This window comes from Mytilus edulis, chromosome 6, assembly GCF_963676685.1.
Source record: "Mytilus edulis chromosome 6, xbMytEdul2.2, whole genome shotgun sequence".
Lineage (NCBI taxonomy): Eukaryota > Metazoa > Mollusca > Bivalvia > Mytilida > Mytilidae > Mytilus > Mytilus edulis.
In genome coordinates, this window is record NC_092349.1 from 12,436,956 (window position 1) to 12,455,385 (window position 18,430).

Below are 18,430 nucleotides of genomic sequence, written 5' to 3' on the forward strand. Positions count from 1 at the left end.
TATGTTGTCGAAATACTGTTCGTATCATAAAAAAAGTTCCAAACATGTAGAACGCATTTTTAGATCGTTTGTATACTTGTATAATGTACATACATGTATTTACCTTTATTTATCTTGTTTAAAACGCGTGATGACTTCAGCATATAATTTAAATGCATCGTTAGCTGTACACGACGTCTTTTATACATCGTATGGCCATCGCGCCATCATCGTAATCCACCGGGTAGCCTTCGAGATCCATCGTGTAGTCTTCGGCTGAGATATGAAGCTTAAATACCCGTCGTCAGTTAACCTTCGTATGTCCATCTTTCGCTATCGTATATAATTTCGGCACCATCGTATAGACTTCGTTATTCATCGTACTTGCTTCGGTCACTTTTTGGTATTTTAACGAGATCGGGACCAACTTCGTACGAACTTACAATTTTCGCATTCGGATGTCCATCGTATATAAAAATCGGGACAGTGTGACGCGGGCATTAAGGAGCAACCACTTTACTTTAAAAAAAAAATATTAAACTGAGTCAGATTTTTTTTTTCGATCGAAAGTTTATATATTTTTTCGATGGTACCAATTCAATATTTAACACTATAATGTATAGGGAAACTTTGGATTCAGGACATTGTTCATTCTAATCATCTATATGACTCGAATTTTTTTAAACAAAAGTGTGGAAAAATCTATCCCCCTTTATTTTAAAGTCAAATGGTCGTTCGTTAGCTGCTAGAATAGCTGTTCGAAAATTTGAATTCGGTTCTACGTAATAAACATTTAAATGACATATAGTTTACAAGTGTGAACAAATCTTATGTACCGGTAGCTAAACAAGGGGTATAGATGTGAACAAAGTTAATGTGAAACTAGTGTGCATTACATTAAACCAAACGTAAACATGTTTACTGTACACGGCGTTTGGTGTGAACACGGCATTAGTTTGTTTTGAATGTATGAGCAATACACTTTGAACAGGTAATTCCAATGTATGTAGTGTATGCCGTGTTCACATTAACATACCCGGATACGGTTAATTTTATTACACGTTACATCTTTTATATGTATACAAATTTCGCGGATACATAATTTAATTAAGTTATAAGTTGGTAATAGAAGGAACTAAACCGTTAATAAACGATGTTTTATTTTGTTAAAAAGCACATATTGTAGCTTTTTTAGTTGTATTTTTATAATCAACTTCAATTGTTCTAATGTATTAACATGTATTAAAAGTTTATTTAAGACTACGTAGTGTGTAAAAATATTGGTATCTCGATTTATTTGAAGTTGAGTAGTTATCTTAAGTTGAAATTTAATTTTTTGAATATGAAGTGGACTTTAAAGACTTGATGTATGTATCTAATCTGTCTTTTTAATTTATAATAGTTTATAACAATGCCAAGAGGTAGAGGTATGCGTCTCCGACAGGACCAGGTTGGAGGTCGGGAACTACGAGTAAGGAGGGTTCCTAGGGAAGTACAACAGCCACAACCAGTTGTCAGGAATGTGAAAATGCGTCATCAAGCTGATGTAGAGCAAAAAGCACCTTTAGAAAGAAGACGGCGGGTTGATGAACCCGAATTAGCTGCCATTTTTCCTGATGTAGACATCCAAGTGAATGAGCCGCAATTATCTGCCTGAGGTCAGGTTAATGAAGTTGTTGATGAACCTCTAATTTTACTTGGTTTTAATAAAGTTGACAGCATTTCGAATTTTGAGTAAATTGATTTGTCTCTTATGCATCGTAACAATTTTAACAGCAAAACAAATATTGAAAACACAATTGACATTAATGACGGTATGCCGGTTATTCAAAACAAGGTTAAAAAACTCATACTGATAATTATGTTGAAGATTGGACTGATTCTTTTATTGCCTATGGCCAGGTCCTTATCGAAAGGTATCCTGGAAAGGCAAGTAAACTTTTCTCGTATATTTCCATGATAAAGGATGCAGCGGCTGACCATCCTGTTAAAAAATGGTATTCTTATGACCAACAATTCCGTTTAAGGGTATCACAGGATCATACAAAAATGGTCATCCATAGATGTTTTTTTTATGGTTACGTATTTTAACTGCCAATCCTCAAAAACATCAACAAGCTAATGTTAGTTTTACATGCTACGGTTTTAATTTTAAAGGTTTTTGCAATAAACGCAATTGCCAATACAGACATGCATGTCTCAAATGTGGTTAAGATCATTCTGCTGTAAGATGTTGTCGATTTATGGACAATGAAATTTAAACTGGTCCGTCTAGGTTTATTAGGAATGACATAGCACCTTTGCTAACCAACTCTAATAGACAAAACCCAAAAGGAGGTTTTAACAGAAGATAATTAAATTTCTGAACTACATCCAGACAAGTTTAATATTAGGCTCGAGGAACATCTCCAATTAATGTAAATGACCTCTCTTCAAATGCAGAATTTATATACTGACAGTGTAGGTGGTTTTTTTTTATTGGATTGTGCAGTTTATTTATAAATGGGTCCTGGGCATTTTTACAATGGTCATATAATTGGGACAAAGTTTTATTATTACTTATTTGGAAACAATACCTATTGCTTTGGCCATCTTTTTATGGACAGCAAGATTTACAAATAAAATGATTTTCAAATGTGATAATATGGCTGTTGTTACAATTTAAAATACAAAATCTTCAAAAATTTAATATTAATATTCAATTTTCAGTTTAAAGCGTTGAATATTTTTTCAAAAGACAATTTTATTGCTGATGCTTTATCTCATGGACAGATGGAGTAACAAGCAATGCCGACCCGAAGCCACATACTATTCCACAAGAATTCTTAGATATTTTGATGAAGAAGCTTCAAAATTGTTGAACTAATCAATTTTTCAAAGTACGAAAAACGTTTATGAAAATGCAATGCGTACGTTAAATATGTTCAGGATGGAATATTCTATTCCACTTAGTTGACCACCAAATAACAGACAAATTATTCGTTATTATTCATCTACAATTAGATCATATATATAAGTTACAATTCCAAAACTCAAGGAAATAAAGATTTAACTAAATCTTATATCATTCAGAAACTTTTGGGTGGTTGTGATAGACTTTACAAGTCAAAGATCTCGCGTTACCATTAAGTATTGATATTTTGATAAGATTTTATGCGGCTTTGAGGCACGTGTTTCCTTCTAGAAATGAAACCATATTGTTTCAAACAGCATTTCTCTTCGCCTTTGCTGCATTCTTACGTGTGAGTGAATTTGTTACTACATCAAATGTTATACAAGAACATGTTTAAAAAAAGCCAAGATGTTTATATTGACCATGTAAAAAATCAGCTGTTTGTTACTATAAAATTTTACAAAACTGATCAAAAAGGGAGATCTATTACTTTGTTCTTGATACAAATAAATCAAATGAGATTTGTCCTCTACATAGTTTGAAAGCATATTAGCAAATTAGACCTGGAAATGATGGTCCTCCTTTTTGCAATATTAATAGGAAATCCTTGATAAGATTTCAATTTCATACTGTTTTAAACAGAGGACTCCAGTTTTTGAGTTTAGACACATCTGGATTTAATGGCCATTCGTTTAGAAAAGGAGCAGCGATATCAGTCTTTATGTCTGGTAAATTTAAAAATCAGATAATAACCATGGATTTCTAGATGTCGTCGTCATTCCAAAGCTACATTAGAATTCCTAATATTTAATTTTGGTTTCGGAAACAAAACAAAAATGACATTTGGATTATTTGATCATCTTTGTAATTTAGTTAAAATTTATATTCAGTTGATATAAACATGCATTAAGTTTAGCAGTTCTGGTGAATATATTATTTTGTTGTTAGTTGTAAATGCACAGTCAAGTGAATAAATGTTGAGTTGTACACGTTGCTTATAGTTGTACTGTTGTATAGTATAGTTGATATACTCCGTTTAACTAAGGCATAGTATAGTTGATATACTCCGTTTGAACTGTTGTATAGTAAAGTTGATATACTATGTTGAACTGTTGTATAGTATAGTTAATTTACTACTTTGAACTGTTGTATTGTATAGTTGATATACTACGTTGAACTGCTGTATTGCATGGTTGGTATACTACGTTGAACTGTTGTATTGCATGGTTGATATACTACGTTGAATTGATATGATTGAGTTGGAAACCTATGTAATTTTAGAATTTGTTTTGTGTGTTAAGTATTTTCATGGATTGATAAATTTTGTTTGGCGATGAGTTGTTAGCATTTTGTTAGCATTTGTTAGCATTTGACTGAATTCATCACAGTTGGCATCTGGAAGCCCAGTTGCCAATGGGAGAAAACATATGATGGTTGCCTTTCAATGTTTTTATCCTGGACATTAATGGGTCGTTGTCGACGAATGATACAAAGTTGAACTGTCCTCATAAATCTATGACAAAAAAATGACAAAATTCAAACTTACTATGTGTTGTTTTTTATTATGATTATTTATTAGTTTGTCTTACAATTTGTCTACATTTGTATAACGACAGTAATCTGGAGTCGTTGGAAATATTACGAGTGATTTCAAAGAATTTGGTTTATCTTTTATCTGGTATATCGAATTCCAAAATTTACTTCTGTTGGTTTCTTTTGAATATTTAATAATGATAATTATTGTACTTTCAAAATGAATGTAAACAAGCAAAATGGTGCATACTGGTTATCAAATTATGAAACTACTACTAACTATACAGGTAAAATAGCTACGGACGTTTCACGGCCGTGGTAATAAACGTCCGTAAAACATCCGTAATACGGATGTATTACGGATGAAACGGTTACGTCCGTAAAACGTCTGTAAAAATACATCCGTAAAACGTACGTGTAAAAACTGACGTAAAACGGATTGTCCGTTTCACGGACGTATCGTAAACATACGTATTACGGACGTTTCTACAACATCCGTATTACGGCTGTATCATATTCAAAGATGTAAAAGTACCATGCATGATATACGCACGACTGCTTATACATGTATAAAGTAAAATTCTTAACTTGCTTTCAACATTCTGCATGCCAGACATACATATGTATAGTGAATCTCTGCTTCAAGGCTATAACTTTAAATATTTGCATAATATGAGTACATACATGACATACATGTACATGTACTAATATAATTTTTTATTATTAAAATAATTAACTTTTGTTCATTATGAACATCCATTCGCAACTACCCTATATTTTAAGCCTAGAAATAGCGTACCAATTATCAATAAGCACTGTTAATGTCAGAATTTCTCTCCCATCAGCCTAAAGAGTCAATGAAAAATATGTAAAATGTAAAATAAAAAAAAATCCCTACCTATCCTATTTTTTCAAAGATGTAATAGCTGAATAGCATGAACACAGATATTATTTTATTTGACCTAATTACAAAAAAAAGAAATTGAAAAAAATCTTTCTATATTTTTTTCTAAAGGTTGTAATTACAATTAAGTTGAATTATAAATACAAAGAGTGCTTGGCAGTGGCAGATCCAAGGGGTCCGGGGGTTGGAACCCCCCCCTTTGTTTTGGCCGATCAATGCATATGAATTGGGACATATAGTTGGACCCCCCCCCCCCCCCCCCTGTTTTTAAAATGGCTGGATCTGCCCCTGCTGGGTGTCTTTCAAACAACCAACTAATCATGCTAATGATGGATGGTTAAATAATTGCCATAAAAGCAGTTAAAACAATATAAAACATCTAACATTTAACCTTATTTGCAATGCTTGAGCAAAAATGACTGTAGTCTATGTATATATTGTACAAGGCTGAATTAAAATTACCTCATACCAGGTTTCACCAATGCGGACTGTTGTCTAATATACTTGATTGTTGATCATTCTGATTATCTGTCCAAGTACAAAACTATGCTAACAAGAAATTGCACATGAGCATATAGAAAGTACCTGAAAAGTTTCAGATTGTTTAAATGTCTGAAGTAGTTTCTACTGTTCAATGAGGATCATAAGATGCAGGGGGAAGGAAACACTCTTATCATGTTTTAATCACAACAACCAATGCAATAGTCACATGGTGTTCCTTCGTCCCTTATACATTTTGTACCCGCCCTTTAATATATTAAAGCCCTTAGAATGTATATGTTAAAGTAGTCTCAGAATCAATGTATGTAGAATAATGCCGGTAACATTAAAATGTTATCATACATTTATCCTCCTTTGGTGTGGAATAAGAGCAAATTACCTGCTAAGCTTCTATTTTATTGTGGGACTATGGGAAGAAAGGGGTACTATTTAAAGTATTTTTAGGCAAGACAGAAAATTAAAGTACAGGGCCTTTTGCTGTAGGTCTATTGTTAACGATGAAATTGGAAAGAGGATACCAATTACATTAATTTATAACAAAAAATACAATCAAACCAAGGATTTGTATAGTACAAATCCTTGATCAAACGAGATAAGACAGAGAATAAAAGATAAAAATATCAATATTTAAAGTCCCTTTAAACTTACCATTAAACATAAACTGACTGATCCAGAAATTTGTATAAAGGGATGGGGGGGGGGGGGGGGGGCACTGACTGTTATAAAAACAGGCCCCACTAGTCATGCCATGTACTAGCGAACAGTTCGGAACTTCCCGTGGCTTCTCAAAATTTGGCAACCTACATCTCAATTGCAAATTTAGTAAGTACAATTTTGACTTGATTCGACATATTGACAAACATGATAACATAAGTGACACACTGACGACATTAAAAGATCAATGTCAGTGGCGGATGCAGGAATTTTCGAAAGGGGGGGGTGCTAGCCCAGGGCAAAGGGGGGGGGGGGGTGCAAAACATATGTCCCGATTCAAATGCATTGATCGGCCAAAATAAAGGGGGGTGCGCACCCCCGGAACCCCCCCTCTGGATCCGCCACTGAATGTAGGATAAAAAAAATTAAATCAAATAGTTTAGGGGTGTGGTGGATGGGTAAACATTGCTGCAAGTTTTGCTTATCTCACATCAATTTTACATGTATATTTTGTACTATGTTAATTAAGTTTTGTTTATTCCACATTGAACTTTTGATGTCGTCCACAAGATCTTGTGAGCTTAACGTTGAATATAGGAGGAGAATTATAAAACAAAATATATTGTCAAGTCCAAAATTTAGCCATTTCAAGGATCTATCAGGCTGATAATGTAGCACTGGCTATTATTAGAATCTTAATTGTATCGAGTAAATCAAGGAGACAGTAGGAAAACTTATAAGATGTTTCCTAATAATCATGATTACAAAAGAGCTTGACACGAATTTTTAACTGAAGGTCTGTCCGATTGGTAAAATTTTGATTGCACTTAAATGAATACATAAGTGACCCCCCCCCCCCCCTTCCTCCCCGCCCATAATAAGTGTCCAAGACTTTAATTCTTCTCTGATTTAAGCTAGGATGTGTATAGTAAGTAAGTCAGTAATTTTTATTGGTTTGAAATCCAAAATCATAGGATTGATACCAAGACAATACACATTGGTTATACACAAACATCATGACAAACATACAGACATATATATCATACCAAATTCATAAAGATTGTACTATATATATATACACAGCCATGTATCACCATCATTGCTGGTGATCCGATGGATAAATCTAACTTAGACGTTCTTATACATATAATAATTTCTGTGACTGTATCTTGCATTAATTTGTACTGAACAATAACATCTCCATGGCTTATATATCATGTAATGTAGTACGACGCTAGATTAAAAGTATATAAAACTGACGAGGAAAGGTAACACACGGCCACCGAAAACTTTATTCATTGTGAGGCCCAGGTGGTCGTGTGGTCTAGCCGGCGGGACGGCTACAAAAAGGGGGGGTAGGGGGGTTCTAACTATGTCCCCCTGCAAATACATTGATCGTCCCAAAAAGGGGGGTCCAACCCCCCTGGATCCGCCACTGATGTATGATAATGTCATGTAGGCCTATGTCTCCGATTCATTTCTTCATAGTTTTATATAAAGCGGCTGTGACTGATTTGTAGACAAATCCTTGTTTATAACAGAGGCCTATTTTAAAATACTCAGTGTACCACTTCTGAACTTTTTTGTATTTATTGTCAATACTTAAATCCCCATTCTTGATTCCAGACCGGGTTCCGGACTAACTCTCAATCATATACGTAAATGATCGTAAAGTGTATTCTCGAAACCTTGACAAATGGAATACGAAAACCCGGAAAAATCACCGTTGCCGTTTTTTACACTATGACGCAACTCCATCCATGGACGCTCGTCGGCTGCTGGCTGAATTCATGTTTTACAGTTAAAAAGAATGGAAAGATGTATACTAGTCTGATAGATAATACGAGGACCTCTGGTTTTTCAAAACTGTTGGATCAACAAGTTATTATAAACAGATAAATTGAAATGGTTTGCTTGTCGGGTTTTAAACAAGAAAGTTGTGTGTCTTTTTGATGGATTATTTACATACCCGCTATTTTGTACTTGGAAAGCGCACCGAAAGGTAAATATTATCATGCAAATATTTAAGAAGATGCTAGTGGTATACTTTTCACGAAAAAACATTTGAATTTATAAATTTCATCGCATGCAAACCCGAAAATCAGTCTGACAAACATGACAAAGATCAGAAGATTGGCAAAAACGGACTCAAGTCAACTCGACCCACTGCCAAAACGGCCTACTTTTTTAACAACACGTCTCCCTTTCTAAAAATGTCCCACTCTTGTTAAGGGAGCTACCATGTGAGTTTTATTGGAGGTGGGGGGTCACCATGTCACAGGCACTTGTCTCAGAAAAAAAATTCCCTATATACCTTAATATAATACATATTTAATACATATATATAGGATTTTTTTTTCTGAGACAAGTGCCTGTGTGGGGGGTGCTTGGATGTTATTTGAAAAATATGCAGAACTGGAGTTCTGTCAACTTTTAAAAAAAATGCAGGATAACATTTTTATCGTAGCCCCCACCCCAAAAAAGTCAAGTGGTGGCTTCCTTACCAACTCGTCCTGCTTAAAAAAAAAAATTGCCCTACTTTATATAAAAATGGTTAAAATCTGTAAAATATACTCCTGCAAAGAATGGCCTTGCCCAACTTGCATGACTTGGGTAAAATCCAAATGAATATAATTAATATTTAATTTATATAAAAAATAAAAGTCTGCAAATTTGCCCTTATTTACATAAATTTGTACTTATCTAGACTACCTAGTTCAAATAATTATGACTTCTTGAAAGGCTATTACATTTTTTTTATTTGACGCCTTACTGTACGCCTTACTGTACATTAGAGTAAAGCGTCCAAAAAATAATATTATGATAGCCTTTCAACATGTTCAAGACGTCATAATAATTTGGACTACTAGACTACCCAGAAATTAGAAAACACTGATATAAAAATTTAATATACATAAAATTGATAATGGAAATGGGGAATGTGTCAAAGAGACAACAACCCGACCATAAAGCAGACAACAGCAGAAGGTCACCAACATGTCTTCAATGCAGCAAGAAATTCCGGAGGCGTCCATCAGCTGGCCCCTAAACAAATATATATACTAGTTCAGTGATAATGAACGCCATACTAAACATGCTAAACTCCAAATTGTACAGAAACTAAAATTAAAAATAGTACAAGACTAACAAAGGCCAGAGGCTCCTGACTTGGGACAGGCGCAAAATTCAAGCGGGGTTAAACATGTTTATGAGATCTTAACCCTCCCCCTATACATGTACCTCTAGCCAATGCAGATGTATGATATCTATTGATTTAAATTGATGTGTCATTTCTGAAACCATGATCATGATGATTGTGGATTCATATTTATTATTAAATTATTATGTACATGTAATTTATGTATTTATTTAGTGTATCATAATCTATTTGAACTTTTTTTTAGCTTACTCAAAATCAAGCTGTTTGGGCCTCCTCTTGTACATGGGAAGTGGACTCCTTGAGAAGGTGAAAGGTCTGCTTTACATGTACGTAATGTTAATATAAAAATACAAAAAATGTGGTGATCATGGTGATAGTGAATGAGAAAATAGAGGAATTTTTAAAAGTGTAAATTCACTTTTTTCCACTTATAAATCTGTCATATTGTAATTATGATAATAATGTTTAAATTACATAATTAGGGAGCTACCATTTGATTTTTAGGGGGGGGCTAGAATGAAAAATTTTGTCCTGCATTTTTTTTCAGTTGTAATTTCTGTCCTGCCTTTTTATTTTTCACTCTATTCGGTCCTGCCTTTTTTTTATTCATGTTATTAGTTTATTCCGACTTTTTTTTACCTAAATTGTCATCCTGCATTTTTTTTGCAAAGTGTCTCATCCTGCCTTTTTTTTACACTCAAAACTCCTGTCCTGCCTATTTTTTTCAAATTTCATCCTAGCCCCCCCCCATAAAAATCAAATGGTAGCTCCCTTATTTTCAAAATAAAATATTGTTTAGGTTGCTATAAACAGTTTCGTATAAAAACTAGGGGTTATTCCCCAACTAAAAATAAACATGGAGGGAAGTCCCTTTTTATCAACATAATTGGTGAAAAAGTATAATGTTTTTTGTATTTGGTTGTAAAGATATATTAATTAACTTCAATTAAAGCAGGTTGAATGATTAAAATAATTAAAAAAATTATATTAAATATACATGTTTTGAGGGGAGACAACACTGTAAACAGTGAAAATTGAAAACTTATTTGCAGACACTGTAGCTCTTTATGGAGCAGGCGAAAGTACCCTGAAGCATGAATTTTTTGAAAGACCAGGTAAAAATCTATGAAATTCATACAACTTTGATTATGAAAAATGTGCAGGTATCATGTCTTCAGGGGTGTGCACATGACCTGATTTCAGGTTTTTGTCAAGCCTGCAACTTTTGATTGCACCCTTAACAAGAAAAGAAAACTCTCCACCAGAAATCAAGTGACATCGAAGTTAACTGTTAACATGTACAACAATAGGTCACTTTACATCCTTCAACAATGACTATGAGCAAAGCCAATACTGCATATTCAGTTTTTAAGGACCCTATATGAGAATCACAAATGTGTAAATCAATTCAAACAAGAAAACTAAGAGACTGATTTATACAATGTAAAATATAAAAAACAGAACAAAAAAAAATATGATAAACAGCAAGATAAGACAAATTGAACCACTAAATTACACTTATTTAGTTAGAAATATGTGTCGGATGACCCCTCTTGCTAACTAACATGCCAACATGACTAAAAATAGAACATAGGGGTAAAATGCAGTTTTTGGCTTATACATGTATCTCTGAAAGCAGAAACTAAAGCATTCAGAGCAAATTTGACCTGGAGTTAAAATGTTTACCAGGTTAAGAAGAGCTATCCTTTTTTTTCAGGGAAAGTTTGTTGGTCTAGTTTAAAAGATCAAAACTAAGCCAATTTTGCAAGATCAAATATTAAATGCAATTTTGGCAGATATTATAACTTCATTTCATTAAACATTATTTCTTTTAGCATTTTCAAAGAATGTACAAGTACAAGTACTTTGAGAAGTAGGAGAAGATAAGCAACAGAACAGAATTCATTTGGGTCATTGCTGTCTAGATTATATAGTGGATTCATAGATTGTCATTATATTGATTTATGTGCATATGAGCACAGAGGAGCAGTAGTCAATGAATAATTTTGTGATGAGAGGTATGTTTATATTCAAATGATGCCTAGTTTATTTGATAATTTTGCTCTCTTGTCAAACTCGGTAAATCATGGACATGTAGTTTCCAAGATTTATTTTAAAATTTGAGGTCATAGAGTTCCAAGTTTTGATTCTTGTTGTGGGCAAGTTTGAAAATTATCCATGTTAACAGTTAGAAGTGACAAATTTTTTTTTTTACAAAACCATAAACAATTTAACTAAGATTTAACCCTTTCCTCCATGGAATTTTTTTTTACAAACTTGATTCGCATATATATATAGGATTTTTTCAATAAAAAAAAAATCATCAGGTTTAAAGTATTAATGCATTGTAAAAACGAACATTTCATCAATGAAATTCAAGTCAGATATTCTCCTGAATATCCTTTTCATATTGGATACAATTTTTTTAAAGTCTTTTTTAATATGCAGACATTTTGTAGTCAATGCGTTTCAACTGAGGTACTACACAGGCGTCAAAAGGCGTCATTATGGAGTAAAGGGGTGGGGTCAAAAAGCGTCATTATGGAGGAAACGGTTAACCTCAAACTAATTAAAACAGAAAATGTTTTAGTTCTAATCTATAGGGTTATGCCCTTTATATACACAGAAAAAAGTCCCATAAAATCTAACTTGAGGAAAACTCAAAAGTGGCATTTTATATTTCCTTTGGAAATTAACATTGGAAGGGGAGATAACTCCGCAAAAATGAGTCCTTTTTTGGTCAGTTTTTGGTTGATTTTCTTGAAATTTATGTAAAGGCTTAAGCACGATACTTTTATGGAGTTATAAGTTTGTATTTGACTAAATTATATAATCATGATAATCTCCTGCTCATGAAATGTACAAAACCGAAGTGTTACAGGTATTATTTTTTTTTGGTGCATTTTTCATTAAAGAAATTGCAAATTTGAAGCTTTGAGACCATTTTGAAAAAATAATGTGAATATTTGGTATTGTTTATATCTGTATATTATATTCTTTCAGCATCTTACTTGTCTAAAGAAACTTTAAACCACAAAATGAAGAATACGTGCTTAATTATTTTTATCAAATTTGAGATTCTTAATTACCTTGACACCAAGCAATAGGTATGGGCTTTGCTCATTGTTGAAGGCCATACAGTGACCTATAGTTGTTAATGTCTGTGTCATTTTGGTCTTTTGTGGATAGTTGTCTCATTGGCAATCATACCACATCTTCTTTTTTATAATAACTTATGGTAAAGTGATTAATATTGTGCAATTGTAGTTATAATATAGGGATATTGCATGAATATTGTCATGAGTAAAATTTATATTGCACGAGCTTCGAGTGCAATTTTTGTTCTACAAGGGACAATATTTCCCAATATTCATGCAATAATTTTGAAGATGTATTGCACTGGTGCAATATTATAGGGTTATTGCATGAATATTAGGGAATATTGTCCCGAGTTGAATTTTATATTGCATAAGCTTGCGAGTGCAATATATGTTCTACGAGGGACAATATACCCCAATATTCATGCAATAACCCTTTTATTGTATAGCAATATAATATTTGAAAGTAAAAATTGGTTTAAACTAAGAGTTTGTCATTGATAACGTCATGATTTTTTGAAGATTTTTGCACTAGTTATTGTACTTTGTAGTGCAATATTATCAGATTATTACATGGCATTTTTCATATGGCATGTATTATCAGCCCTAGGTTCAATATCAGCCCAAGAGCTGCATGGCTGATAATACATGCGATATGAAAAATGACATGTTATGGTCTTTTTATCATATGCTTCAACAGTAGAGAAAAATAACAGATTCATATATATTGATCCTTCTACGTGGTTCCCGAAAAGATCTTGAAAGAGTAAAAAGTTCACGGACGTCAGACCCAAAATTTGATACATTCAATAAGAAATCTTTCTATCATATGCCTCAACAGAGAGAAAAAAAAACCAACATTTTAATATGGACGAATGGACAAAAAAATAATTCAACAATATACATGATGAAAATTGTTTGGAAAAGTCAACTTTTTTTAAAGTAACTTTCTAAATTATGTTTCAGAAAAACTTAAAAAATGCAGTTATTTAATATTTTTTTTTAATTTAATTTAATTATTTTACACAATATACTTTCCAGTATTCATATAATTGTTTTGTACACTACTTTGTAATGTTTTTCACTGAAAACGTAGCATTAAGGTGTATTTTCCGGAATTTGCTGAGTATCACCAGAATGCCATGTGATAACGTTACGGAAAGGCATGTGATAACAATCGAAGCATGTGATAAACTTTTCATATCAGCCCGCTAAGCACCAATTCGAAAAATATAGAAAATACTTTAATTTAATGCTATTATCATACGGTAAAAATCATATGTTATTAAGTCTAAGTATATGATAATAGAATTTATTGCACGCTAACTTTTAGTTATTTTCTGTGGGAAATATTATATTGCTATGCAATAATAGAATTTATTGCACACTAACTTTTGGTTACTTTCTGTAGGAAATATTATATTGCTACATGTATGCAAAAATTCTTATAATTAGTGCTTCACTTAAATGTTGACAAGTTTCTTACTCCTTGATACAGGTCCTAATTTGGATTGTAAATAAATATTTGACATATTATATGTTTCTTAATAAATGTAGTCAAAGAACTTGAAATTGGTTACACATGTACAGCTACTTTTGCATCTATGTACTATTTCTGAACCAAAAAATATGTAGTACTGTAGCTTCGGAGGCGACGGCATCAACAATGTATTAGTTTGTGATTAGGTCTAGTTTATGGTGAACCACATGTGATAGGATAATCATACTTGGTATGCAGTTGTATAAGCATTGGCACATCTCATTTCCATGGAGATTATTTGGCCCTGCCTTCTCAGTCATGGTCTATTGACTTCGAAACTTTTGCTCATACATGTATTAGTTTGTGATTATGTCAGTTTATGGGGAACCACAAGTGGTAAGTCAATGATATTTGGTATGCAGTTGTATAAGCATTGGTATATCTCATTTCCATGGAGATAATTTGGCTCCGCCCCCTTAGTCATGGTCTATTGACTTTGAAATTTTTTCTAAGTTATCATGTATTAGTTTGTGATTAGGTCAGTTCAAGGGGAACCATTAGTGGTTGGGCAATGTTAATTGGTATTCAGTTGTATAAGCATTGGCACATCTCATTTCCATGGAGAATATTTGGCCTCGCCCCCTCAGTCACAGTCTAATGACTTTGAAACTTATCTTAGTTTACATGTATTAGTTTGTGATTAGATCAGTTTAAGATAAACTGCTTATGTTTAGTCAATAATATTTGGTATGCAAATTTATTGGCATTTGCAAGTATTGTTTCCATGGAGATTATATAGCCCCACCCCCTCATCATGGTTCATTGACTGAAACTTTTACATAGTTTACACATTAATGTTTGTAATTAGGTTTGGGAACGACTTATACATGTACCGTACCTAAATGTTACAATAATTTTTAAGTAAAGAAAGTTATGATACTAAATATCAAAAGTAAATGTCCAGTACTACAGATTTTAAATACAGAAACATTACCTATGCAAAAGTAGCAGTTTATATGAATTCAAGAATTGAATCTACATGTATATTCAATTAAAGATTTCTTGCTGTTGTGCAATACACTGGGCTGTTGTGCAATACACTGGGCTGTTGCGCAATAATTGGTTAATCTGTTGTCAGACTGCAAACAAACAATAATTTCTCAATGTCACATGTATATCAGAAATTTATAAAAAGAAAACTAAAAGGAGGTTTTCTTAATAGCTATAAATCGGTCATCAAAGTTTAACGAAATTTTAAGGATACATGTATTTCCAAAAACTTGAAAGTCACCCCTTTTCTTATGACATGTATGAAGAAAATCTTATAACTCAGAAACTGACAAACTTAAATTTATAAAAATCAAATGGGAGCTTACAACAAAAAAATATGAACAATTTAACTAAGTTTCATGATATTCAGCATTTTTATGTCCCACTCAACGAAGTTTTGGGGGTATAATGTTTTTGACCTGTCTGTCTGACGTCAAGTCCTGTTTCTTGTCATCACAACTGTTCTCAAACCACACAACAGAATTTCATGAAATCTTTTTAGATAATAAGGACATACAATGTAGATGTGCATATCGACAGGAAATTAAGATTCAATTTTTTTTTTTTAGGAGTTAAGCCCCTTTGAACTTATTTGCTTTAAGTTTAATGTACTACTTCAACAGTTTGTTATTGCAACTCTCCTGAATCCACACAACAGAATTTCATGAAACTTTGTAGATAATAAGGACATACTATGTAGATGTGCATATCAACAGGAAATTACAATTCATTTTTTTTTCTAGGAGTTATGCCCCTTTGAACTTATTTGCTTTATTACTACTTCAACAGTTTGTCATTGCAACTCCTCTGAAACCACACAACAGAATTTCATGAAACTTAGTAGATAATCATGATAATAAGGACATACTATGTAGATGTGCATATTGACAGGAAATTATGATTCAATTGAAGTTTATCAATTGCCAAGGTACATTGAAAGGTTGTTCTTTTATTAAAATCTGCACATACATGTATATAGGATTTTTTTATAAGCTTAAACTTGATCTTCTTTCTGTTGTTAGCTTACATTTTGTTTCAATTTACTTAAAAGTAAAAGTATATAGGAAAGGTATAAATTAGTGAGCATCGGTTCATACTACATATAGTTTTTGTCTGGACTTCTTGATTAATTTATATATATATATACAATTTTAGCTTGTTACCAAATGAAAGGAAAGGACATTATTGGCAAGGATTGATATTACTGGTGAACATGTATGTCATGTAGGTGTGAATGCCCTGCAAAACAGACCTGATATCAAAGTAAGTTCATCTGTAGAATTGCAGTTAATTTAAATAATTTTATGTTATCTACCTAAAACTGTTTCAAGTTTAATTGTACATGTACAGTGTTGCTTATTTTTCTCACTTTCTGATTCAATGCATGCATTAAGCCTTACTCTGCTCGCCTCCTTCTGCTCCATACACACACACTTGAGATGTCAGAAATTCAGACTATCATAGCATTTACATTACAAACTTACCTAGTCAGACTGGCCAATATTATGTTTTGATAAGTTAACGTTGTTATTTAGAAAACATAAAATATTTGCCACTGGACATTCAAATAAGCAAAAATAAAACCGACCAGTTAATGATTTTGCATTAACCATGTTAACAGAATGAATTTGCAAACATATAACAATTAGCTTATGTAATTCATGGAAGTTAGATTTATATTCTTTATGAATATTTTATTTCAGTTACCATCACAGTGAACATGGTGAAGAATAACCAATACCATGAATACAGGACACAGAAGACTACCTCACAAACTTGGGAATTTTACAAAAAATAGAACGTTTAAATTTACAAAGACAATGAAAGAAGACATTTATTTTGACATTCATAGACTTGGAAAGTAGAGAAATTATAATGTGAATATAAATCCTTGGAAATAAAATTTTGAACTTTGAAGAAGATTGAAGATTATGTTTGTTCTAAGAAAGTTTGAAGAAAAAGGATACATTCAAAACTGTAAAAAGGAAACATTACAGTATTCTCAATTTATACTCTTGAGATCAATTACTCTTGATATATAATTAAAAGGACTTATAAAAGTAAGGACATTTGGTTGAATTGCCAATGAGAAAAATATCCACCAGAGTTCACATGATGTGATAGTGAGCTATTATAGGTATCCATATGTCCTCCAACAATGAAAAAAATGAACTATATAGTGTGTTGTGAAAGGGTTTGGACATGACAAATAGAGAAAACTAAGAGCCTTATTTTATCAAGTTAATACATGAAAGCAAAATATGAACCAAAGACCACCACTGAAATACTTCTGATTATTGTTGATTTACTCTTGAAATATCATGTAAAATGTTAAAAAAGATATCATCAATATTCAACTTGTTAAACAACAAGTCACTGTATGACAGAAAGTTCTTTGACAAAATCCTTGTATGTGTATTGCATCAGAATATTTTTTTTAGATAGAACACAGGAGACTATATACATGATATAAGGAAATGCAAATAAAAAGTATCATCACCTTAAAAAAAAGTATAGCATTTTATCATTGACAGTTCCATCACAAGTTTCAGCAATACAATGCAACTGTTACATAAAAATCAAACTATACTATACACTATAATAAGTGTGTTATATATACTACAATAAGTGTGTTATATACTATAATATATATATATTATAATGCATAATTATAATAGACGTTATACGTCCGTGGTACAAAACATCCGTATTACGTCCGTGGTACTAAACGGACGTGGTACTAAATATCCGTATTACGGACGTTTTACGGACGTTTTACGGATGGGAAGCAACGGACGTTTTACGTCCGTGGTACTATTCGTCCGTAGACGTGCCGTATAATACGGACGTTTTACGGATTTTTTACGGACGTAAAACGTCCGTAGCTATTTTACCTGTGTAGCGATAGTGGCGCAACCAAACATAAATTTCTCAATGAATATAAAAATAGATATGTATTTGAAGAAATAAAGTAAACGCAATGATTCCATTAACATGATTAACCATAATGTTAGTATTTCAGGTAATCCAGGTGCACTCATTCACACTATATGGCTTAACAACTCATTGCACTTTGGGCTACGCTCCCGAGAAGAGGTAGTAGTGCATCATTGAATCAGCAAAAAGAAATGTTTCATATTTTATCAAATGTCGGTAGTGGTGGTATCTCAAAACATCT

General features: G+C 32.6%; 1 long non-coding RNA gene across 4 annotated transcripts; it reads left to right on the forward strand.

Annotated features, from left to right (window-relative positions):
- The first annotated feature begins 8,242 nt into the window (after positions 1–8,242).
- LOC139527119 (uncharacterized) lies at positions 8,243–17,172 on the forward strand. 4 transcript variants are annotated; one of them, XR_011665272.1, is made up of 5 exons: positions 8,243–8,345; positions 9,869–9,950; positions 11,460–11,642; positions 16,408–16,515; positions 16,956–17,172. It is a non-coding gene; the product is annotated as an uncharacterized lncRNA (long non-coding RNA). The 4 variants fall into 4 exon arrangements; XR_011665273.1 differs by having other exon boundaries at positions 8,345–8,372; XR_011665271.1 differs by lacking the exon at positions 8,243–8,345 and adding an exon at positions 8,382–8,466.
- The last annotated feature ends 1,258 nt before the right edge of the window (positions 17,173–18,430 follow it).